This window comes from Bos grunniens, chromosome 4, assembly GCF_055505025.1.
Source record: "Bos grunniens cultivar Pamir isolate PY7600 chromosome 4, Bosgru_T2T1.0, whole genome shotgun sequence".
Lineage (NCBI taxonomy): Eukaryota > Metazoa > Chordata > Mammalia > Artiodactyla > Bovidae > Bos > Bos grunniens.
In genome coordinates this window covers 70,875,057-70,900,044 of record NC_141168.1, presented here as the reverse complement: position 1 = coordinate 70,900,044, position 24,988 = coordinate 70,875,057, and the positions used below count along the sequence as shown (strand labels likewise).

Sequence of the window (24,988 nt, the reverse complement as noted above, 5' to 3'; positions counted from 1 at the left end):
ATCTGTCCCAATCATAAGAGAAATTGAGCTGAAAATAAAAGAAACTGGGCTGAAAGCAAATCTGAATTTGTATTAAAATTGAAAATATAACCCAGATACAATTTCATCCCATGGCTACAATATCCAGCCTTTATTACACCACAGCACTTAAGGAGTAAGAAGGAATAAATAAAATTTTGTAGCTGTATAAAAGGGTTGGAATGTGCTGGAAATCTTAGCAAGGTTTCCCGACACAGCAATCAACCATACTCTACTTAATGTGTTTTCTGATTTTACAACTGAAAAGAGACATTGGTTCTTTACTTTGTGCTGGTCAGGATTCAAAATGTTTTAGCAGACACAGCCTCTTTTATTTTCACAACCTATCAAGAGCTTTGCAAATAATAGTCTTTCTTATTTTGAAAGTCTTTCCTTATTCTCATATTGTGGGTACTTGAGGGACTGTCACATGGAGAAATGCAGCAAGATAAGAAAAGCAACAGTTTGAGACTCAAAAATAATTCAATAGGAAAACCAATCGCTTTCCTTTCTGGTACATCCTAGATTCTGAGGTTAGAACCGGACACCAGGTACACACCAAAGAAAACTAGCTGGTGAAGCTCTTGCATAGTCCCTTGGTCAGACAAGACCAAGCACCCCCTTTATGGAGCCCTCTTCATACAGAGGCTGACATCCTAATAATTCACAGGTAGGCAACAGGTTGCACAATTAAATCTTAAATTTAAAATTGTAATTTATGCTGACTTTCTGTTATTGAGATTTTAAATAGCCAAGTTAGCATTTTAACAGACATGTTTTTAAGATGATGTAAGTGGGGAACTTTCCTAACAGTCCAGTGGTTAAGACTCTGAGCTTCCAGTGCAGAGGGTACGGGTCTGATCCCTGGTTGGGGAACTAAGATCCCACATGCTGTGGGGTTGGGCCCCCGCAAAAAGAAAAATAAACAAATAAAATAGCCTATTAAAAAAAAGATGATATGACCATCTCTAAATACACAAGTAGTAACCATACTAATTCAAAATCATTTTCTCTCCATCCATGCTCGAACCAGCACCACTCACAATGGCCAGAAAGGGGAGCAAGGCAAGTGTCCATCAATGGATGAATGGATAAAGGACCTGAGTATATTTATATAGCATGGAAAATTATTCAGTCCTGAAGAGGAAAGAAGTTATGACAGATGCTGCAACGTGCATGCTGTATGACTCCACTTATACCAGATGCCTAGAGCAGTCAAATTTTGAGAGACAAAGTTGAATGGTGGTTGCTAAGAGCTGGAGGGAGTGGGGGATGGGGAGGTAAGTGTTCAATAGGGACAGAGTCTCAGCTGGGGAAGATACAAAAGTTCTGGCGATAGAGGGTGAGGATGGTTGTACCACAGTGTGAATGTACGTATACCACAAAACTGTACACTTAAATGTGGTTAAAATGGTAAATTTAACATTATGTTCATTTTACCACAAAAAGATGAAGAAGCTGCCAGTAAGTGTTTTTAAAAATTACACTTTCAAAGAGAACTCTCCTACACTATTGGTGGGACTGTAAATTGGCACAGCCACTATGGAAAACGGTATAGAGGCTCCTCTGAGAACTAAACATAGAGTTACCACATGATTCAGCAATCCCATTGCTGGGCATGTATCCAGGTAAAACTCCAATTCAAAAAGACATATGCACCTCAGTGTTCACAGGGGCACTATCTGTAATACCTGAGACATGACATGATTATAAGTAGGCCATTGACAGATGGATGGATAAAGAAGAAGTGGTACATATAAAGAATGGAATACTGTTCAGTCGTAAAAAAGATGAAACGATGCCATGTGCAGCAACATGGATGGACCTAGAGATTATTATACTATGTGAAGCCAGAGGGAGAAAGACAAACACCATATGTGTCATTTATATATGGAATCTAAAGTATGACACAAATGAACTTATCTACAGGACAGTAACAGATTCACAGACGTAGCGAACAGACCTGTGGTTGCCAGGGGTGACAGGGGGAGGGATGGACGGGAGCCTGGGATTAGCAGGTGCAGACCATTATCTATAGAATGGATAAACAACAGGGTTCTATTGTGTAGCACGGGGAACTATATTCAACATCTTGTGACAAATCATAATCGAAAAGAAAATGAAAAAGAATTTATATGTATAACTGAGTCACTTCCTGTACAGCAGAAAATAACACAAGTTGTAAATCAACCATACCAAAAGAAAAAATTTTAATTACTCTTTGAAAACATAACATAAAACACACATATCAAAAAAACAGAATCCACATATTTTGATTAACAGACAGATACACTAGAATAAAGGTCAAAAGAAAATTCTCCTCCAGAACATGATGAATAACATTATTTCAAGACACACTCTTATACAACCCTCTCCTTTTCTCTTCCATTTAAGAAAATAATATTAGAACCCAAGAAAGTGAGAGGGACATTATCCAAGGGTAACCTGAAATACTCACCTATTTATTTTTTAAGTAATTTACAAACTCTGGTACTTTATTATAGTAAACCACTAGTGAGACACCTCACACGGACCCTCGCACACCAGTGAGCTGAAAACTCCCAGACTGAGGACCCATCAAGCATAAGCCAGCAGGCAAAATTTAGCACACATCCCCATCAATCACCTTAGAGCATTCAGACAGTAGCTGAACTAGTAAAGTGATTGATTTTACCCCCTTGAGTAAGAATTATGGCAAAAAAAGAGAAAGCTAAAAATTTCTTGGTACTAATTTTAAGCATAGGTAATGGAAATCTCATTTACTGTTCTGAATCTATAATTCTGAGCTTATCCATCATCTCAGAGCAGAGGAACATATGAGGATCTAAAATTACTTGAGAAGGCACTGATGCCCTCTTGTGAATATTTTCCTGAAGAGTGAAGTTCACCACCATTTTCTGAAATATGGTGATCACCTTTTATAAAATCCAGTGGGATTCAGAGGGGTATGTTGAATAGAATTCCTTTATTCACCTATCAATTTGTATAAGAGATGAAGTCTACATTACCTACCATTAATTCAAATAAAAACAACAGCTACCATTGTTGAAGCAACTATAATTTGCTGAACAAAAATCCTCAAAGCAGGGGTTGGCACAGGCTCATTTACCCAAAAGTTCTGAAAAACAAAAGTTTTGGTGACAAATCTCACACATTTATATACTTTATCCCACTAAGTGTGACTATGCATGTTTACTGCAGAATTACTAAATTGATTACAGAATGCTGCTCCAGACCCTGCTGGGACTGTTATACTAATACAATCTAATCCTTGTATATACACTGTATTATCTTTGAAAAATAAATAAATATTCTTTAAAAATCCTGCACTCTAAAACTCATCTGATTATAAGATTCCAGAAAAGGAATTATGAACTGACATTTCCATTTCACAGATGAAGAAACTGAGACCAGAAATGTGGCAGTATCTTGTCAAAGTCATTCAGTGAGTAAGAGGCAGAGGCCATGAAAGAGGGCTGTCTTGGGAATTCCCTGGCGGTCCAGTGGTTAAGACTCCATGCCCTCACTGTCGAGGGCCTGAGTTTGATACCTGGTCAGGGAACTAAGATCCTATAAGCTGCTTGACTAGGTAAAAAAAAAAAAAAACGGAGAGAGAGAGAGGGTTGCCTATGTGCTTTACATTATACCAACAATAAAAACACTTGAACAAAGAATGTAAGGTAAGAGAATAGATATTTGGTGTTCATCTGGGTGTGCTTCTTGGCATAAGTGTAGCATGGCTAAAAATGCTGGATCCTGATTTCTTGAGTGTGATAATGATAGGATCTTCCTCATGATCAATCATAGTTTTTATCAATTTTGTTTTTTGTTCTCAAAAAACGTGAAAATTTTCAACGTTCACAAATCAAATAGAAACGACTTACGTTTCACAATTGCTGTTTGTTTCATATGCTTCTAAATACTTATATTCTTAAAATGTAAAATACATATACACCCACATATATATATATATATATATATATATATATAAATACACAAAATTTTTCTGGAAATTTGGGCGAGTGAGAGATTTGTGACCTCCCTCATAAGGAGACTGATACACCACCATTTTTATGCTTCCTAAAGGAGATGAGTTTTATTTGTAATACAGTAGCAGGATAAGTATGGGCAGAGGGTGGTTTTAAGTGGGGTCATCTACTGAGTCTCTGCTGAGCTTCCATGAGAGATAATATTTCACATGTGTTGCTATAATCTGTTGCTGGAGTAATTAAGTGCATCTTGTGTGACTCCAATGGGACTAGACTCTTGGAAACTTATGTCTGGTATCCTCTGGACTTTATTCCACGTGCCTTTTCTCTTTGTTAAGTTCTTGTATCCTTTGGCTGTAATAAATCATATTCGTATGTACAAAAAAATAAATAAAGTGGGGTTATCTGAGCCCCGAGGCAGAAGGGGCACACAGGCAGCTCACAGCTGCACATTCAACCAGCTTCTGTAATGAGAGCAACAACACTTACTAACACAAACGTAAATCTAGGTGTTTTCAGGAAATTTTTATATCCAAACAAAGTCTGGCTCCTTTCACCAGGCTGAAGGGCAATCTGCATAAGGCAGGAAGAGACCAGCACTTCAGAGGTGAGGGAGAAACGAAACATTTAAAGTGTGGTGTAAAGGCCTCTCTTTTCTGCTAAGAATCAGTGGGATGTCCATGAGCCACCACCTGAACACACCCTGCCAGTCCACCCTATTCAGTTTTGCCTAGATTCCCTTATAAAAAGAACTGTTGAAGAGTTACCATATGATCCAGCAAACCCACTCCAGGGTGTATATTTGGACAAAACTCTAATTCAAAAAGATACAAGCACTCCTGTATTGACAGCAGCACTATTTACAATAGCCAAGACCTGGACATATATGTCCATCAACAGATGAATGGACAAAGATGATGTGGTACACACACACACACGCACACACATACACAATGTAATACTACTCAGTCATAAAAAAGAATGAAATAATTTCATTTGCAGCAACATGGATGGATTTAGAGATTATCATACTAAGTGAAGTAGATCAGAGAGAATGACAAATGCTATATGATATCACTTATATGTGGAACCTAAAATAGGACACAAATGAACCTATCTATGGAACAGACTCACAGAGAATAGACTATGGAGAATAGGCTTGTGGTTGCCAAGGGGGAGAGCAGGCGGGAGAGCGATGGACTGGAAGTCTGGGATTAGCAGACACAAACTATTCTATGTGTGCATGCTAACTCGAGTCAGTCGTGTCCAACTCTTTGCGACCCTATGGACTGTAGCCTGCCAGGCTCCTCTGTCCATGGGATTCTCCAGGCAGGGACACTGGAGTGAGTTGCCATGCCCTCCTCTAGGGGATCTTCCCAACCCAGGGATCGAACCTGTGTCTCTTTTGTCTCCTACATTGGCAGGTGGGTTCTTTACTACGAGGGCCATCTGGGAAGCCCTTTTCTATAGAGAATGGTTTCTATGTAGAGAATGGATAAACAACAAGGGCCTACTGTACAGCACAGGGAACTATTAATATATTCAATATTGTGGGATAAAACATAATGGAAAATAAAAAAATAAAAACAACTACTGAAATCTCAGAATGGTCAGAGTTGGAAAGGAGCACTCTCAGAACAATAAGGAACACACACAACTCTGTCTTTCAACTTAATATTTTTTACTGAACTGTCTCAAAACTTACTAAGAGGCTAACCCAGAGCTCCTACATATAGTCCCTTTGGTGCTCCTGGAAATAGTTTGACCCTTGTCCATTTTTAACTAGATTGATGGCAATAACACTGTCATTGTATTTTGTGTAATAAAATAAAGAATCTGGCAGCTAGCAGCTGTTATAGAAAGGACACAAATGCCACCTTAATATGATTTCATAAATATTTAATAAGCTGTCTTTTAGTCTGGTGTGTCTGCTAACACTAGGTCACAAAAAGATAATAAAATAATGAATTATCTTCCTCAAGAACACAGAGAAGGTAGACAAGGAAGCAATGGGCCTATTAAGCTAAAAGCTCTTAAAATGGAAGAATTAAATATACTTAAAAATTAATTGATGAAAAACCTGTCCTTCTAAAATCCCAAAAGTCTTTAGAAATCGGTTCCTTACTGAAGGAAACAAGTAATTTGCTGCCTGCTCCTTGGCATAATACAATAAATATGATAATAACTTCATGGAACCACTTAAATTATTCTTGATAAATTGCTTTAAGTGATTGCATGTTTCCATTTAAAAATATGTGAAAAACTATAAAAATGCAAATCTACTTTTTCCCCCTTAACCTAATGAAATCCACAAAAGTAAACACTTGAGAAACTTCCTCATGTCTTCAACGATAACACTTGTTTACATATGCATTACACGTGACAATAACATAACAGTACATTTGATAAATGCCTTGATCGTTAATGTTTTCACCATTTCTTCTATCCTTTACATTGTGGGCAATAAAACAAAGAATGACGGGAGTTCTCCAGGAGCTTTGAGTAGAGCAGGGGAGATGTTACAGGAGATTGTACCATAAATAACCGTAATGCAAGGACTAAAGAGATCAATGGGTCAGGAAGGGCACTACATCTGTGAAGGTTCAGAGAAAGGCCAGTTACCTTGGGATGGTGAATACAAAGGATTCTGGGCTAGAATATATTTGAATTGGATCTTGGCAGGGATTTGGAAAGATGTTGTGTCTAGCTGGCTACCCAGGGGCTGAGGGTTATTATCTGCCATCAGAAAATGATGCCCAGATCAGAAAGAGCCCCAGTGGCAAATGTGAGATGGGAGGAAGGGTTTCTCTAAAGAACTCAGGAAAGATCATTCTAGAATGGCTGCCTATCTTGGGAGCTGCTCTGCCCACCCTAGCTGTTGCTTTGATAAAGTTGACAGCTTTTTTTCTCAACGTGCAAGAGCTTTCCATTCTTTATTAGGATGAACATGCTTATAGGTTGGTCTCATTAAACATAATTCAATATAAATCAACTGGACCTGATAAAGAGCACATCCTCATTCAACTAGCTATGTATCTTTGGGAAACTCACTCAGTATTTCTGAACCTCTTTTTTTAACACTATAAAAATTATTTATATGTTGGCATTTAGCCAACTGACAATGCTGTGAGACTTCAGGTGTATAGTAAAGTAACTGAGCTACACATGTACATGTATCTATCTTCCCCCAAACTCCCAAAGATGGCAGTTTCGATGAATAAACTAACCTCGACATGATGATGACAGATCTGACAGTGTTTCAGGATTCAGTGTCTGGAAGACTATTGATGGAACACAGTGAGTGGATAAACCTATTTCTAGATTTTATCCTAGAGATTTCTTATAGGAGCTGGAGAACTGGCCCCACAGAGCAGGGATGCTAGGCCCCTGTGGGAAAAACTAAAGTTCCGATGTCACTGCAGTTGCACTTCTTCAACAGATCTGTTACACAAATATCTTAAATAACAAGTAGCCCTGTGTGATGATTTATTTAGTGCTTTGAAGTACTTCTATGAGGTCACCAAGTGTTGGACACAACTGAGCGACTGCCCACACAGAAAAACAGAACTTTTCCTAAAGAGTGGATATATACACAAACTTAGTAGTATAACAAGAAGAAAAGATATTACTACCCTGTTTCTAAGGAAATGACCAAAATTAAGATTTTTAATAGAGAAGGTAACTAGGAAATCATTTGTCCCATAGAACATAAAATGGAGGACTTCACTAATGTCTGAGCTAATGGGTTGATACCTGTGTGCTTCTCTCTTCTTTTCTTTTCTTTCTCTTTAAACAAATAAATCTTTTTTATGCATTTACTTCTGGACACATGATTACTAGGAAAAAATAACATTGAGTTAGTAACCAACCTATTTTTACTAGGAATTTCTGTTTAGCTGGAACTTATTAAGAACAAAGCTACTCTGGCAACTTCATGCCACGAATAACATGAATGCACTTTCAATTTTCAGTATAAAATCAAATGTATTTTCTATTAAGTTACTATGACAGAAAAGGAGGTCAAAATTTCTAAAAATTTCTATGGGAATTTTTCTATACTAAAGGTTTGGTGGTTTGTTGTCAACTGGCCAAAGTCGCACATTTACGAAAGAAATGGGTGTTTTTTTCTTCTGGTAGAGATAGGAACTCTGTCAGCCAAAAGCCTTGAGCATTCTCTCATGGGTTGGTTGCAGAGTGGAGGAGAAAGAGAAGAAAATATTTTAACAGGTAAGGATACATTTCTGCTTTTATAACTATACAGATTCCAACGTAGGAACAAAAAGTCATCAGCAGTAGTAACAGATTCAATCTTCAAATGCGAATCAGAGTGAAAACCAGTGGTTCTGGAACTCCACTGCTCCTCAGGGCCACCTGAGATGATCTGAAGTCTCTCAACACCCAGACTACACTCCCAGTCAGTTATGGCAGAAGCTTAGGGGTAGAACCTGGTACCAGGGTCTCCATGCGCTTCCGCCCATTTGGAAGGATGCTGGGGTATCCAGCTGGCCACCCAGGGGCTGAGGGAGGGGTTATTATCTGCCACCAGAAAATGCATGTAAAAGAGCCCCAGTGGCAAATGTGAGGCAGGAGGGAGGGTATCTCTAGAGAATTCAGGAAAGATCATTCTAGAATGGCTGCCCAGCTTGTGGGCTGCTCTGCCCACACTAGCTACTGCTTTGATAAAGTTGGCAGCTTTTTTCTTTCACCATGCAAGGGCTTGATGCAGCCAAGTTTAAGAATAAGTGTTTTTAAATGCTCATCTGTTCCCGACTCTCTAAGTTAAGACTGGCTTTTTGTGATCAAGTTTAAAGTTGTCTGTGACAAATGAACAAAGAACATGACAATATTATAAGGAATTTGGCTTTACTGATTTCATATCACAATTAAGTTTCTGATAAGAGCTAAGTTTTTATGGTAGGTGGGTTGGTTGTAACATTCCAAATCATCAGCAAAAGATGATCATATGTCTTTTAAAGGACCTAATAGTTGAATCCCTAGGTATTGTGCAAATATGATTTGTCTGCTTTGCAACTGAGCAGAGAGGGGACAATGACACAAATCATTATATTAGGAAGAAAGTGACTGGTGGCCCAATGATGTACGGATCAAGGACTGGAATGGCAGAAAGAATGGAGCGATCCATGCCAGTTCAGCCAAATGGAAAGTGTCATTTGTTGTTAACTTTACAGCATTCCTTTCAGGAAGGAAAAGGACCAGGAGATGGGAACTGAGGGATACATATAAGAAACAGAATAGCTCAATTTGGAAAAAGTAAAAAGAAAAAAGGCAATGCATTTGGAAAAGGAGAATGGACTACTTCTGGGAGGATCGTGCATGTCTGTCTGAGGTTCTTGAGACATGGACTGGTAGCTTCCACCATGGTCTCACTTGACCTTTCCGCAGGGTGTGGCGCTGTTGTTCACTCGCCGCCTCCCTTTCTGAGCTTCCCTCCTTTGGGAGTCACCATGTCCTTCACTTTCTAGCTCTCTGATGACCTTTCCCAGTCCCCTTTAGACTTCTCTTCCTCCATTCATCCTATGTCTCTCATTTCCCGAACTCTATCACGTTTCTTAAAAATCTCTTGTCCCAGAATTCTGCTCCCATGTTTTCCTTTCTCGTCATCCAAAAGTGCAGTGTTTGAATGACCTTTTGGTGCTTGGACGCTAAGCTGGATGTTGTGTGCCATCTGTTATTCGATCTCCTTCTTGCTCCACCTTAAGAAGCCATCAGGTTCAGCTGAATCTCTCTAATTTTCACCTTCTCTAGGTGGTACCACCTACCTGGGTACCCTAAGAGTTATAAATACGCCTCCTGCCTCCAGCATCATGACCCTCCAATCCATTCTCCACACAGCTTCCAGAGCATCATTCCAAAATCCTGGTCATGAGACTGCACTGCTTAGCTGCCTAGGGATCTCACGGTCATGTTCAGATGTTCCACTTAGCACAGACAGCCCTTAAGAGCCTACACTAGCTCACCTGACTCGCAGCTTATACTGAACTGCAACTGTTCGTTTCGTGATCTGTCCCCAGCAGGAGCTTTTCACATACACAAACAGGCATCTATCAGAAGCCCACCATCCTTTACAACATTCGTTTCCAAATCTGTTTCTGCTGGGAGCCTGTCAGCGCCTCCCAGGGGAAGGCAGGAAACCCTTGTTCTGCTTTGTGTCTCACGCACTTAGCGTGGCGCCTGGCACATAATTAGCACTCCACTGAATAAGTGAGTGACTGATCAAGGTCCTGCAGTAAAAGGGCTCATTCATCTGTTCACTGAATGGCTGAAGCAGCAACGTGAACATGAGGCTGGGGTGAGACTTTGAGGGAAGAGAGATATGCTCCTAGGAAGAGTCAGGAGTGTCAATGCAACTGACAGATGGTGTTCATTAACCTATTAAATTTATCGGCTTGTCTGGCTCGACCATCTGAGCTTTAAGTCCACCAAATGGCTCTGTTCCTCTGTCTCCTGCCTCAGTTCAGTCATTGGAGACCAGGTCACGTGGTGCCTTCCACATGGCTACAAAAAATAACCCGCCTCCCACCCTTTGTAGTCACCCCATTACGTTCCTTTAGAGCAACACACTCTATCGCCAATCCTCCCAGGAATAGCTGTTTGCAATGAATTGAAAACTAATATGCATTTATTCACAAATGCCAGCACTGGCTCCATCAGGGGGGACTATCACGGAACATGTGATCACTTTCAATCTGTTTCTAAAAAAGGCTTTACAATGGGTTTCAAGGTGGACATGTGAGCTGATCAGTTCTTCATCTAGAGAGAGACAACAGATTCCCAGCCTGCTCAGAAAAGACAATGGATTTCCCAGGGATAACAGAGTAATTGAGAGAAAGGGAGGGATTTACCTGTCATTAGATATCTTCTGAAATGCATGCAGGTCGAAAGTGGTCACAGGGATGGCTTCAGGGAAACTAGTGCCCTGGATGCTTCATAGATAAAACTGTCTAAAAGATTAGGGGGCTGGTTACAAAACTCCCTTGTATATAATCATCACTCATAAATTCCGTCAGGAGTTAGTGATACCATGAGAAGAGCAGAGATGGATTTTTGTCTGTGTGTGCCGGCAGTTCTACCAAAAACTCCATCCGGCTCCTTTAGCACTCTCCACACGGCCGCCCTGGGAAGCTCAATACTCATTCCAATCCTGCTGCAGTGGCCACTCCCATGAAGCTCCCCTTACAGAACCGGCTTCAGAACCAAACTAAAACCCACACAAGTTCTGTTCCTTTTCCAGGCACTCCTTATTCTGTCTGCCCTGCAGCCATCCATCTTCTCAGTCTTGGCCAGTGGCGGGCAGATTGCTTGTTCACCTCCCTTTTCTTCTAAAATCAGGTCTCAAGTGATGAACTGCCACCTCCTCATCCTTGAGAGTTTTCTGATCACAGTGCTGACACGAATATACTACCGAAGGAAAGATGACAAGCTTGGATATGAACCTTTCTCTTCTCCAGACCAGGATTTGAACCTCAAAGCCTGAGGTGAATGGCTTGGACAATGAAAGAGACACTGTATTCATTAGATGGGCACAGATTTCTTTACTGTTCTTCAACCTTGACCAAATGGGGATTGATTCTATTGTCAGCGCAAGCTGGCAAATGATGTGTGCTTGACTGTAGAGATGAATCAGAACTATGTGATAGGATGAAATTGTTTTGGATCTTGCTTGAGGAAGGTATTTTAAGTTTAATAAACAGGATGGAGTTTGATTTTCAAAAAAAAATAAAATAAAATACAGGTCAGCAACTTTTTCTATAAAAGGTCAGATTGTATGAATAAATATTTTCGGTTTTGCAGTCCACAACCCCCCACTCCATTCCAACAACTTAACTCTGGTAAAACTGTGTAAAAGAAGCTATTAGATGATCCTCAACAAACGGGGGAGGCTGAGCTCCAACAAAATGTTATTTCTTATGGACCCCGAAATTGGAATTTCATAAAAGTCACGTATGTCATGAAAATTGGATCCTTTTATTTTTCCAAACATTTTAAAATATAAAACATCTTTAAACTTGCAGGATATAAAAAAACGCAAAGGGCTGTTTCATTAGTTACAGATCACGGCTTTAGAGTAATGTTCACCATGCTTACCCCCACAGGTAGAATGATGGTTCTTAATGACATTAGACCATTTCAGGGGTCAAATTCAACCTCAACGGGTGAAAACGATGCTAGAGATTCAGTGAAGTGGTTCCTCTGAGCAGGAAAGTACTCACTGAGACAAAGTAACAGGGATAAAACAGGAAGAGTAAAGTAAAAGGGGGAGGAAAAAAAGGAGGAAGAAGTGGAGGAAGAAGGAAAGAAAAAAGATGAGGAGAAGGAAACAGAGAAAAAAAGGAAAGATGGGAGGTGGAAGAGAAAATATTTCTTGAGTGATTAGTATGTATCAAGTGAAAGTGTTAGTCCCTTAGTCATGTCCAACTCTTTCTGATTCTATCGACTTCCAAGCCCATCAGTCTCCTCTGTCCATGAGATTCTCAGTCCCTTCTTCAGGGGATCTTTCCAACCCAGGGAACGAACAGGGTCTCCCACACTGCAGGCAGATTCTTTACCATCTGAGCCACTAAAGAAGGCATAACGTATGAAACATTCTTCTAAAGACTTTATGTGCCTTATTTAATACTTCCAAGTCCTGTGAAGTAGACATTATTCCCATTTTACAAATAGCCATTCAGTGGCAAGACCATGCATGATTCAAAATCAGATCTATGTCCCTCCATGGCCCACACTCATTCCACTCCACTGTGGTATCTACAGAATCAAATATGTCATTTTTATCACTTTTAGGCATGTCTTATTTAGTGAGGTTCTAGTACATTGAGGTGTTTTTTTGTTTGTTTTTAAATCTTCAGAAATCCCAAGTAAGAAATTTTTGTAGCTACATAAGAGGTTTTTTTTTCATTCAAACTCTTTACTAAGTACATTTTCTCAATTTTAAATGCATGTATTAGCAAACCTAGACAGTGCATTAGATAAACCTAGACAGCATATTAAAAAGCAGAGACATCACTTTGCCCACAAAGGTCCACATAGTCAAAGCTATGGTTTTTCCAGTAGTTATGTATGGATGTGAGAGTTGGATCATAATGAAGGCTGAGTGCCAAAGTATTTATGCTTTAGAATTGTGGTGCTGGAGAAGACTCTTGAGAGTCTCTTTGACTGAAAGGAGATCAAATCAGTCATCCTTGAAGGAAATCAACCTTGAATATTCATTGGAAGGACTGATGCTGAAGCTCCAATACTTTGGCCACCTGATATGAAGAGCTGACTAATTGAAAAGACTCTGATCCTGGGAAAGACTGAAGGCAAAAGGAGAAGAGGGCAGCGCAGGATGAGATGGTTAGATAGCATCACCAACTCAATGGATAAGAATTTGAGCAAACTCTGGGAGACAGTGGAGGACAGGACAGCCTGACCTGCTACAGTCTACAGGATCACAAAGAATCAGACAGGACTTAGTGATTGAACAACAATTAGCAATGGTTACTCAGTAGCACATGGAAAAATATACATCAGTATAGTATTATGAGAACCATAAGTAAGCTAATAGAAACGTGTCTCTAATGCCAGTTTGCATAGATTCAGTAAGAAAAATTTATTTTTAGCTTACTTTACCAACACACACATTTATTGTATTCCCCTATTTATCTTTAATAGCATGATTTATTGGAGACATGAATCCTTTCTCAGTTTAGTAGGCAATTTAAACTACATTAGAATCTGTCCACTCTCTAAATGATTGTCAGGATCAACTAGCCATCAGCAGGAGCCAGGGAGAGTTCTCTATGAGTCTTTCCAAGAACAGTTGGGAAAGTGTTTCCCCTTACCATAAAGATACCATATAACTCACCATATGGGCCATCACTACTGATTTTGATAAAAATGTAACTTGCCTTCTTTGGGAGAAGGCTTATGATTTAGACCTTGGGTCTCTGTTATTGCTTGTAATGGTTTTTCTCCATTTCTATTGTGGAGGGAGACAATATGAGAGGTGGTGAAGGTCAGCCTGCTTGGAATGAAATCCCAGGACACTGAGGGGCCTTCCTGAAGAAGACACACCCACCTCCGTGTCCCCTGCCTCTTGTTTGCAGAAAAGCTTTGGCCTCCTTGTCCCTTCCCTGAGTTGCAAAGAGTAAATTTAATCAGAGAAGTGAGAAAATGGAGAAACAGAGGACAGTAGTCAAGCAAAACAAATTAATAACAGTTTAGCCATGAATAAAGTCAAGGAACTTTATTTCCTCCTTAAGGGCCATAGATAACACTCCGAGGAGTTGCATCTTTGGGTTGTTTTGCACACACTTAAAACCCCTATCAAGTGGGAGAAGCTGACTACATGAAGGTCATAAACAGCTGGAGCCCGTGGATTGATAATGCTAACCCCTGTGAATCGATGTTACCTGCCCATGTTAGGTGATAACATTTTATGGCTGGACAGTCTCTGCAGATACCAGGCACCAGGTTCCAACTGCATACATTTACACATGCATGAAGACACATACATTTCCCATGTGTAAATGTCCAATCACTTGCCATGATCTCTGAATCAACTACGCATGTGTCCAGCATGCCCACCATGCCTGCAATTGTGACACCACATAAGCCAGTTGTTAAACTGCACCAATTGCAGAATTGTACTTGAGCTGATCAGGCACCCTGCAATGCCCGCTCCTAACCTCCCTTTTTAAACCCCTTCTCTGAAAACCACTGAGGAGTTTGGGGTTTTGAGTATAAGCTGCCTGTTATCCTTGCTTGGCCCCATGTTTGACGCCTTACAATAACTGTTATATTTCCTTTACCATAATGCTGTGTCGGGAGATTGGCTTTGCTGCGTGTCTGGCAAGTTCAGTTTGGTAACAGGAATAGCACCTGCAGTGAATTGGGCCAGGACTTCCCTGAGACAAAAGTTATCTAGGACTTAGGGTGGTTACAAGACATAACCTTCTGTTTGAAATAAAAATGCATAATTACCACTGGAAGTATTGGAATAGTACACTTAAAGCTTCTCTGGTGGCTCAGAGGTTAAAGCGTCCACCTGCAATGCGGGAGACCTGGGTTTAATCCCTGGGTCGGGAAGATCCCCTGGATAAGGGAATGGCAACCCACTCCAGTACTCTTGCCTGGAGAATCCCATGTACAGAGGAGCCTGGTGGGCTACAGTGCACAGGGTTGCAAAGAGTTGGACACAACTGAGTGACTTCATGTCACTTCACTTCACAATTCAAGACATTTGGCTTTCCACTTAAAATTATACATATACTGCCAACAATAAACAGAAAAAGTACAGGTTCTCAACCTCTCCGTGCAGTTATTTAGGTACCTGACAGATGTTTGTAGAGTCTTCGTCTGACTTATCTTTGTTTCTCCTCTTAGGACTAGCAGTGTCAGTCAGGGCCAAGCACGTAGCGGGCACTCAAGAAATGACTGCTGAATTAAACTGCATCAACAGCTAAGTCACAGAAATTAAGACTTCAGAGTCTTACCTGGGAATTCCCCACTAGCAGGGATTTTGACCTATTGTAGTAAAATTATTTTAACTCAGTGGTTCTCTAAGTGTGGTCTCCAGACCAGCAGCATGAGCTGGGATCTGGTTAGAAAAGGAAGTTCTCGTGACTAACCTACAGCCTCACTGGGCCAGAAACTCTAAAGGTGGGAAGAATCAGTATAGCAATAAACCCTTGGTGATGCTGATGCAAACTGAAGTTTGAGAACCAATGTAATTTAAACTAAACTAAAATAAAATAAAAATGGTATTTTGGAGCTCCTTCTTTCCTGAAAGGAAGCCCAGGAAGAGGAAGAGATGTATTTCCCATATAGGGGGCAAATCTATGGTGTTAATAAACATAAGGTCTTCCCTGATGGCTCAGCAGGTAAAGAATCCAGTTGAAACGAAGGAGACACAAGAGACGTGGGTTGAATTCCTGGCTCAGGAAGATCCCCTGGAGAAGGAAAAGGCAACCCACTCCAGTATTCCTGTCTGAGAAATCCCATGGACCAAGAAGCTTGGTGGGTACAATTCATGGGGTCACAAAGAGTCAGACACGACTGAGCACACTGTACAATAAACATAAACTTGGAAGGTTCCAGGTAACAGGTAGGCTTGTACATTAACCTTGTCAAATTTTGAAGACTCCATTTCATCCCAAAGTCTCAAAGGTCAACATTCAAAGGTCACTTAGCCACAAACCACCAAACTTCTCTGTCCTAAATGAAAATACTACCACTTTGTTTAACTCACTCTTCTGCAGCTTTCTGTCAGCACAGCACCCTTCCTATCTGATCCCAAAGCCGAAAATCATCTCTCTCAAACATTTAAAAAGAAATCAATTATGTCCTTAAAAAGTCGAATCAGCAACCATCAGTGCAGGACAGAGCAGGGTCAACAAAAGAGAACAAAGCAGGCATTTTGACTCTTTGTGATGACAACTGTCTAAACATTTCTGATGGATTTTGTGTGGCAATGTTTTCCTGAATGGCATCTTCCAGAAGTTAAACAATAAAGAATTAAAGTCAAAACTTGAACAACACTAATCAAAGAAAATGAACTGTAATCGTTTCGAGGAAGCTGAATTGCATCAACATTTGAGTATCCATTATTCCTTTCATCATTTCAGCATTGTACGCTATCATTATCTATTCTTTCAGGGTTCTGAAAAGGCTTTAGAATCTGCTGATTGTCAGTCACTAGCTACCGGATGCCACAAAGCTCTGCAATACTACTGGACCATGGCAAATGTAAAAAAGATAGTTAACTACTGCAAATAGCACTTCTGTTGCCAGATAAATGGCATTACAAAGCTGGACTTATTGTGCACATCTGGGCACTTTCTGAAAGCAATCTGTACATGAGCATGAACAAAACCGCCTGGGATTAGCCACATTTCCAATGGATCCACAGAGAAAACTGGCAGATTCAGGATCAAGTTGCTCAGCTGTTGGCAGATGAAATACACAAGATCAAAAGAAAAGAGCTGTGTTTCTGGGCAACCCCCTCTTCCATATATCTCTAATCTAACACCAAATTAATTGATGTACATGAGTGTTTTGAGTTAAACTTGCCATGGAAATATTTTATTATCTCCTACATTTACTTTGGATAAATATTATTTAATTTGACTCCCTTCTCAGTAATTAAAAATGTATTATCTCAAGGGAAAATAGAATTAGTTTCATTATACAAATTATTTTTGAATTAAATATAGCCAGATAGCAAGCAAATGCTCAGAAGTCATAAGCCTGATGATACATAATTAGAAAATCAGAAATTAATACAATTTAATGATTGGCATAACAATGTAGAGAAAGATAAGCTGATTTCAGATAGTTTATTTCTCAAATGTGCCTTTCTTGATAGTTAAACATGGGTCACAAAAACTGGTTAGTGACAGTATCAATAGTGTTTTGGTTAAAAAAATTTTTTTAAGATTTCATTTTTTAGAGCAGTTTTAGGTTAAAAACAAAACTGACAGGAATGTACAGAGATTTCCCATGTATTCTCTGCCCCCACACATGTATAGCCTCCCCTGTTATCAACATCCCTCCCCACCAAAGATGGTACATTTGTTACCTGTGATATACCTGCATTGATACATCATAATCACTTAACTTCCATAGTTTATCTTAGGGCTCATTGCTGGTGTTGTACCTTCTATAAGTTTGGATAAATGTATAATGCCATGTATCCATTATAATATAAAGAGTAAATATTTTCACTGCCCTAAAAAAAAAACTCTGTGCTCTGTCTATTCATCTCTTCTCTACAATCCCAACCCTGAGCAACCACAGACCTTTTACTGTCTCCGTAGTTCTGCTTTTTCCAGAATCCTTGAAATCATAATATGTAGCCTTTTCTGATTGGCTTCTTTCACTTAGTAATATGCATTTAAGTTTTCTTCATATCTTTTCATAATTTTATAACTCACTTCTTTTTTGCCCTGAATCATGCTATTGACTGGATGTACCACAGTTTATTTATCCATTCACTTACTGAAGAATATCTTAGTTGCTTACAAGTTTTAGCAATTATGAATAAAGATTCTACAAACATCTGCGTGCAGGTTTTCGTGTGGGTAGAAGTTTACACCTCCTTTGGGTGAATACCAAGGAGCACAAATGCTGGATCATATGGTAAGAGTATGCTTTAGTTTTGTAAGAAACCACCAAACCGTCCTCCAAAGTTGCCGTACCATTTTGCATTCCCACCAGCAATGTGTGAGTTCCTGTTGTTCCACAACCTCATGAGCACTTGATGCTCTCAGTTTTCCAGAGTTTGGCCATTCTGATAGTTGTGTAGTGGTATGTTATTTCTCTTGATGGTTTTTTTTTTTTGTTTCTTTTTCTCAACTGAGGTATAAGTGAAATACATTATATTAGTTTCAGGTGTACAACATAATGATTCAGTATAAGTATATATATATATTGCAAATCAGTGTCACAATGAGTCTAGTTAACATCTGTGATCATCAATAGTTACAGGTTTTTTTTTTCTTGTAACAAGAACCTTTACAGTCTCTTAGCGTTTTTTTAGATATGCGATACAGTATTATTAACTACAGTTGCTATGTTTTACCTAACATTCCCATGACTCATCTTTAACTGGAATTTTGTACCTTGAACTCCCTTCACCTATTTCATTCACCCTCTACCCCTACTTCTAGCAACCAATCTGTTCTCTGTATTTATGAGCTTCTAAAATTTTATTTACGTTTTAAGATTCTACATGGGCGATCATACAGCATTTGCCTTTCTCTGTCTCATTATGGTATTTAGCATAATATACTCAAGGTTTGTCTATGTTGTTGCAAATTTTCATTCTTTTTTATGGCTGAATAATATTCCTCTCTGTAGGGGTGTGTGTGTGTGTGTGTCAGTGTGTGTGTGTGACATAGTGGTCCAGTTTCCCCAACATCATTTGTTGAAGAGACTGTCATTTCCCCATGTATGTTTTTGGCTCCTTTGTTGTAAATTAATTGACCACACATGCATGGATTTATTTCTGGGCTCTCTATTCTGTTCCATTGATCAATACCATACTGACTGATTGCTAGAGCTTCACAATACAGTTTGAAAAGAGGAAGTGTGATGCCTCCAGCTTTGTGCATCTTTCTTGAGATTGCTTTGTCTACTTGGGGTATATGGTCCATGCAATTATTTTGTTTTAATTTGCATTTTCCTGACGACAAGATGTGAAGCATCTTTTCATATGTTTGTCATTAGCATATCTTCTTCAGTGTACCACCAGTTTTTAAATGTATTTGTTATATATGTATCTGTTTATTTGGTATAAATGAGGACAATAATCAAAGTTCCTTTTGACCTTGCATGAAATTAATGCATCATCACACATTTTTAAAGAGGAAAGGAGGGGATGGGAGGAAATGGAGAGACGCAACTTTTCACCCCAGAAGAGGAACTGAAACCTGATTATAATCTTAAACTAAAAGTACTTTTTATAAGTATCTGAATTGTAAATGGCTATAATTTTCTGAAAGATCCATGTAGTCCTGTAAAAAGAAGATGACTGGAATCAGGACATCTTTGTTCCAAATGAATGGTCTCAAACTAAAATGCTTAATGGGGCCAAGTAGCTAAAGAGTGAATCTGCCCAGCAAAGGAATAGAGACTCAGGCCCTGCTTTCTGGGCAGCTGAGAGTCTCCTGTTAACTCCAGCAGACTGTTGTCAGCGAAATACATAGCCAGTGTTGCCAGACCACCTGATTTTTTAAGGCAGAAATAAAATTTTTTATATAAACGTCAACTGTTTTACTCATTTAAAAGTTCTGCGTAGTTCCAAGAATCTGGGGCTAAAGATGGTATCCAAGGCCACATGCTGTCTAGACCCTGAGCTGCTACCAAGTACCTTTGGGTCTCCTTGGCACTGGTTCCTTACCTAAAAAACACATGTCCAAGTTTTTCTTGGCACCAGATGCCTATTCTGGTCCTTTTATGTAATACATTTTTTTTATTTGTGAAGAAACAGTTTAGGAACTTTAGTTCTCAGTAAGTTAGAATATTAAAATAATAACATCAGAAAGAACAATCTTAAAATGCTGATGCAATTTGAGTCTTGGAAAACTGATCACTAATTCACAAGAGTGATTTATTTACAGAAATGTGTGTTGTTAAATATGACACATTCACTTGAGTGAACAATCACCAAACAGTTAGGGACATGAAAGAAGTTTCCATTTTTCAAGAGACAGTACCTTCTAATGGTTCAGAAAATATTAATACACCGGAACCAGCCTCATCTGGGCTCAAAGCTGAGTCCCCCACTTACTGTGACCTACACAAGGTCCTTTAGGTCTATATGCTATTTTCACTCATCTGTAAAAATGGGCACCACAGTTCCTACCTCATAGGGTTATTACAAAGTTTAAGTGAGTTAGTGTAGTGCTTAGAACAGTATCTGACACAGAGAAAGCATCTGACACAAGAAAGAATTAGCTGTTGTTGATATTACTGGTGTAAAACACATTAATAGCTAAATCCATTAACCTCCTACACTGGTTGACTTAGCATTTTACTCTAAAATCTTAAAGAAATTTAACCCAATCTTCATCCCGTCAAGGCTAAAATCAATGGACTACCTAAACAACTCCACTGGCAACTTGTAAGTGAGGCCCTAACATGCCACAATTCACAGAAATCTAACAGAGGTCAATATAGGCACTGCAGGTCAATGCAGTGGAACAGGGGCCATTCGAAATCAAAGGGTGTGAACGTCTCATCCTTGGTTTCCACCCCCTTGTGATTAATTACAGCCGGACTGTCTCCACCCGCCAGCTGTATCCTAGCTCACAGGCCTGACCCCAACCGAGGACTACAACAGTCTAATGAAAACTGTGCTTCTAATTGTCCAGCGGGTGATCCTGGCTTGGCTAAGAAAGGCTCTTTTCACTCCCCTCCTTTCTGATTAACTAGATGGCTTTATAAATCCCCTTAATAAGTTCATTTGTGTAACCCAAGGCTTGCTGCCCTTCCTTCCTGCTGCTAAGAGGGCTCAGCTGCTTATCTTTGGATGTGACCCATCAAAAGAGAATTGCTGAATTTTTTTAATCTGCTAAATTGACAAGTACCACTGATCTCACATCTCCCCCAATTTAGTAATTGTTCAGTATCATAAAGGAAATCTACATGCAGGCAGCAAATTGCCAGACTGGTTGAAATCTTTTCTAGTTTATAAAAACGTCCTTAGTGATTACCTCATAAACAGTGAATTTGATAACAGGTCTAAGGTACCTAATATTCACAGAGATATTGACCATTTCTAAATGGTTTCTGTATGCATTATCTCATTTAGCCCTCCCAGCAACATGGTAAGGCAGTACTATTACTATTCTCATTTTACAAGCAGAAAATCTGAGGCACAGAAAGGTGCAAGATACTGAACCTGTATCTTACACAAGAGCACATGACCATTGAGTGTTAGAGATGGGCTTGATTTCAGGTCTTCTGCTATTAAATTGAGTGATGTTTCCATTATGACAAGCATGCTAATGATCCATTGGCTGTCTTTCAGCCCCACACCTGTCCCGTTACGCTTTGTCCTGCTCGGTCTCTGCAAACTGTATTTCCGTGCTCCTTGACCAACTGTCTTCCCATTGGGTTTTCCTTACTGGTGGTACTTGTGGGCAATACTGAAGCATCACAGAGACAGAAGATGATTTCTTCTGATTCAGAATGAGGCAGCTGATGGCAGCTGCTGAAGTAGCAATAGGACTGGTACAATTCTGGACTCCAGCAGCCTCGGAAGGCCCTGGGCTTTCTTATGGGTTCCAACTCTGGTAGAGAGAACACTTCTTGAGTAGAACCAATGTCAAGTGTCTCAACCCACCTGCAGCAGCAAGATCAAGTTCATGGGCTCCAGCCCAGGCAGGTTAGCTACTTCTGACCTTAGGAGTCACCTCTTCTTGCTTTTTGCTCCTCCAACACCACTCCACCACCCCTGTCTCTCTCTCTCTCTCTCTCCCCGCTCCCTCTTTTTGGAGCTCTAGACCTTCTAATACATTCCCTTGTTTACAGTATCTAAAGTGGCTTCCTGTACTTTGCTCCTCTTATACAAATATATCTGCTAGGTGGTGACACTTTGGGAGAGGGATAAAATGCAAAAGACATGGCCCCCACCATGAAGAAATCTGCCATCTCTCTGGGTAACAGAACTAATATGTTTAAACCAAGAGTAAACAGGACAAAAGAGATACAGTCAAGGGTTCACACAAATGGCATTCAGACCCTTTGTGCAATTGGAAAGCCCTTGGGTATTTCATCTCGAACTTGATTTGTTGGGGCAAGGAGCAGAAGGTGTACTTGTGTTTTTCCTTGAGCTGGCAGTCAAGTCTGCTCTCAGCTAGTCCAGAAGCAGCCCCGTATCCAGCTCACCCTAATATTCTTCTGAATCACTTCCTCCTTTCTGTACTTCCTGCCCTGAAACCATTCCTGGTGCCAAGTGGTTTGCCCCATTCTTGTTCAGTTTTCTGTTCATTAACTTCTGGCTCATTAGAACATTAGCATCCCTGAAATCCACATTTGCATCATCATACAGAAGCAACTTTTTGTCTATAGCAAACAAGGGCCACAATCACTACCCATACATAATTTGGGACAGAACTAGTCTTTACAACAGAGGTTGAGAGTGGAAGAAAAGTGATTCAGTGATGGCTAGACCTTCACAGTTTTCATCCTCTTTTAAATCTACCAATTTCATTTTTCTCTCCCCTAAAACTGAAGAATTCCATATCAATTGGGACCAAGGTGTTCTTTTTTTCAATTGAAGTCTAGTTAATTTATAACATTGTGTTAGTTTCAAGTATACAGTAAAGTGATTCAGTTACATATATATACACACACATATATACATATATATAGATAGATAGATATACATATTTTTTTCAGTAGTCATGTACAGATGTGAGTGGTGGACCATTCTTAGCACCAAAGAATTGATGCTTTTGAATTGTGCTGGAGAAGACTCTTGAGAGTCCCTTGGACTGCAAGGAGATCAAATCAGTCAATTCTAAAGAGAATCAACCCTGAATATTCATTGGAAGGACTGATGATGAAGCTAAAGCTCTAATACTTTGGCCACCTGATGCAAAGAGTGGACTCACTGAGGAGACCCTGATGCTGGAAAAGATTGAAAGCAAAAGGAGAAGAGGGCAGCAGAGGATGAGATGGTTGGATGGGATCATGAACTCAATGGACATGAACTTGAGCAAGCTCTGGGAGATAGTGAAGGACCAGGAAGCCTGGCATGCTGCAGTCAATGGGATCGCAAAGAGTCAGACACGACTTAGTGACTGAACAACAACAAAAATATATACATAAATATTTTTTCAGATTCTTTTCCATTATAGATTATTACAAAATATTGAGCAGAGTCCCCTGTTGTATACATTAGGTCCTTATTGTTTACCTGTTTTCTATATAGTAGTGTGTATACATTGATCCCAAATTCCTAATTTGAGACTGAGTTTAGTTTATCTTTAAAACAACAGCTACTCTCTACTGAGGGCTTACTCTGTACCTGGTGAAAGTGAAAGCCGCTCAGTCATATCCAACTCTTTGTGACCCCATGAATTATAAATATAGTCCATGGAATTCTCCAGCCCGGAATACTGGAGTGGGTAGCCTTTCCCGTCTCCAGCGGATCTTCCCAACCCAGGGATCGAACCCAGGTCTCCAACATTGCAGGCAGATTCTTTACCAGCTGAGCCACAAGGGAAGCCCTGTGAAGCCCTCCTAAACTGAGTGTTTTCCCATTTTGCAAATGAGGAAAGTGAGGCCTACTGTAGTTAAGTTGCTTCTGCATTTTCCTTACTTGTTACTGACAAAGTCAGGACTCAGTGTCTGACTAGGTTATCTGACTCCTGAGTCTGTGTACTTGAAGATAACCTTGAATTGTCTGTTTCCATGGATGGAGAACAACACTGTGACAACCACCCTAGTGCTCTGTAGTCAGCATCATGCGCCAGGGGCCAGCATCACAGGACAGAGCCCCTTCAGGGCTGAGAGGAGAGGCTCGCAGGTGGGGCTCCAGAGCAGCTCAGTTCTTCTCTGCCTTGTGCCCTGGAATTCTGCACATGACTTTGCTTAAATGGGGCTCCTCTAAGCCTGCTTGCTGAAGGAGTACAGGGAGCTAGCTCAGTCTTCATGGAGGTAGTTTGCAAGAAGCAACATTACTTCCATTTCACAGAGTTACTGGTAGAAATGAGCACTTCTGCCTGATGCTCCCTGGCACACTTCAAGGCCTTTAGAAGGAGGGTAAAAACAAGACAACGACTCAGGGAACCATGGGCTTTCAAACAATGGGCCTCCTTTTATCCCTGTAACCAATGGATTAGGCTGGGCCAGCCACATACATTTTAAGTAAAGACCCTTGGTCCTCAAAATATTTTATCCCTATAACCAATGGATGAGCCTGGCCCTCTGTAAAACCTTAAGGCTGGGAAAGTTTCTCTCTTATACCTTCAGTTGTGTCCCTTTTCTTACAAAGGCGCTAACTTTTCCTCTCCCCTCAGGTATTTGGTATCCTGGTATCTTTCCCACTCATCATGTGTTTGATACTTAATTGAAGCAGTAGCAGCTCAGTAAATACAGCAGTGAGTTAAGGTAACCAAACTCTAGAAGGAGAAGTTTAGGTGTTAGCCTGTAGGCTGGGAACTGTTTTTAAGAGAGAAGGGGATTATGGGAGATTCGTAGCATCCTGAAACCACTCCGTCAATACTGCATCTAGGGTAGGCCCTCGGGATGATGAAGATTTTTTATTGTATTGACAGGAAACACACTGGCTTCAAGATTTGTACCACAAAACCCAGAACCAGCAATTGGGAGATAGTTAGGAACACTGCTCCGATTCTTACAGTGGTTTTACAACTAGCAAATTAAATGAATTATTGGAAAAAAAAAACCCTGTAAAAATAAACAATGATAATCCCTCTCCCCAAGTAATGTTTCCCTCTACCATTAGA

The 24,988-nt window shown here is 40.0% G+C and overlaps 1 protein-coding gene across 17 annotated transcripts in view; it reads right to left on the bottom strand.

Annotated features, from left to right (window-relative positions):
* The window catches only part of NRCAM (neuronal cell adhesion molecule), a 249,991-nt gene that overhangs the window by 122,776 nt on the left and 102,227 nt on the right, over positions 1 to 24,988 (bottom strand). Inside the window, exon 1 of one of the 17 annotated variants that reach the window (XM_086396799.1) lies at positions 3,031 to 3,122. The exons of the other annotated variants lie outside the window; for them this stretch is intronic. The gene's annotated coding sequence lies outside the window, so the exon portion shown is untranslated. Of the gene's footprint in view, positions 1 to 3,030; positions 3,123 to 24,988 lie in introns of those variants that run through there. 17 annotated transcript variants of the gene reach the window in all.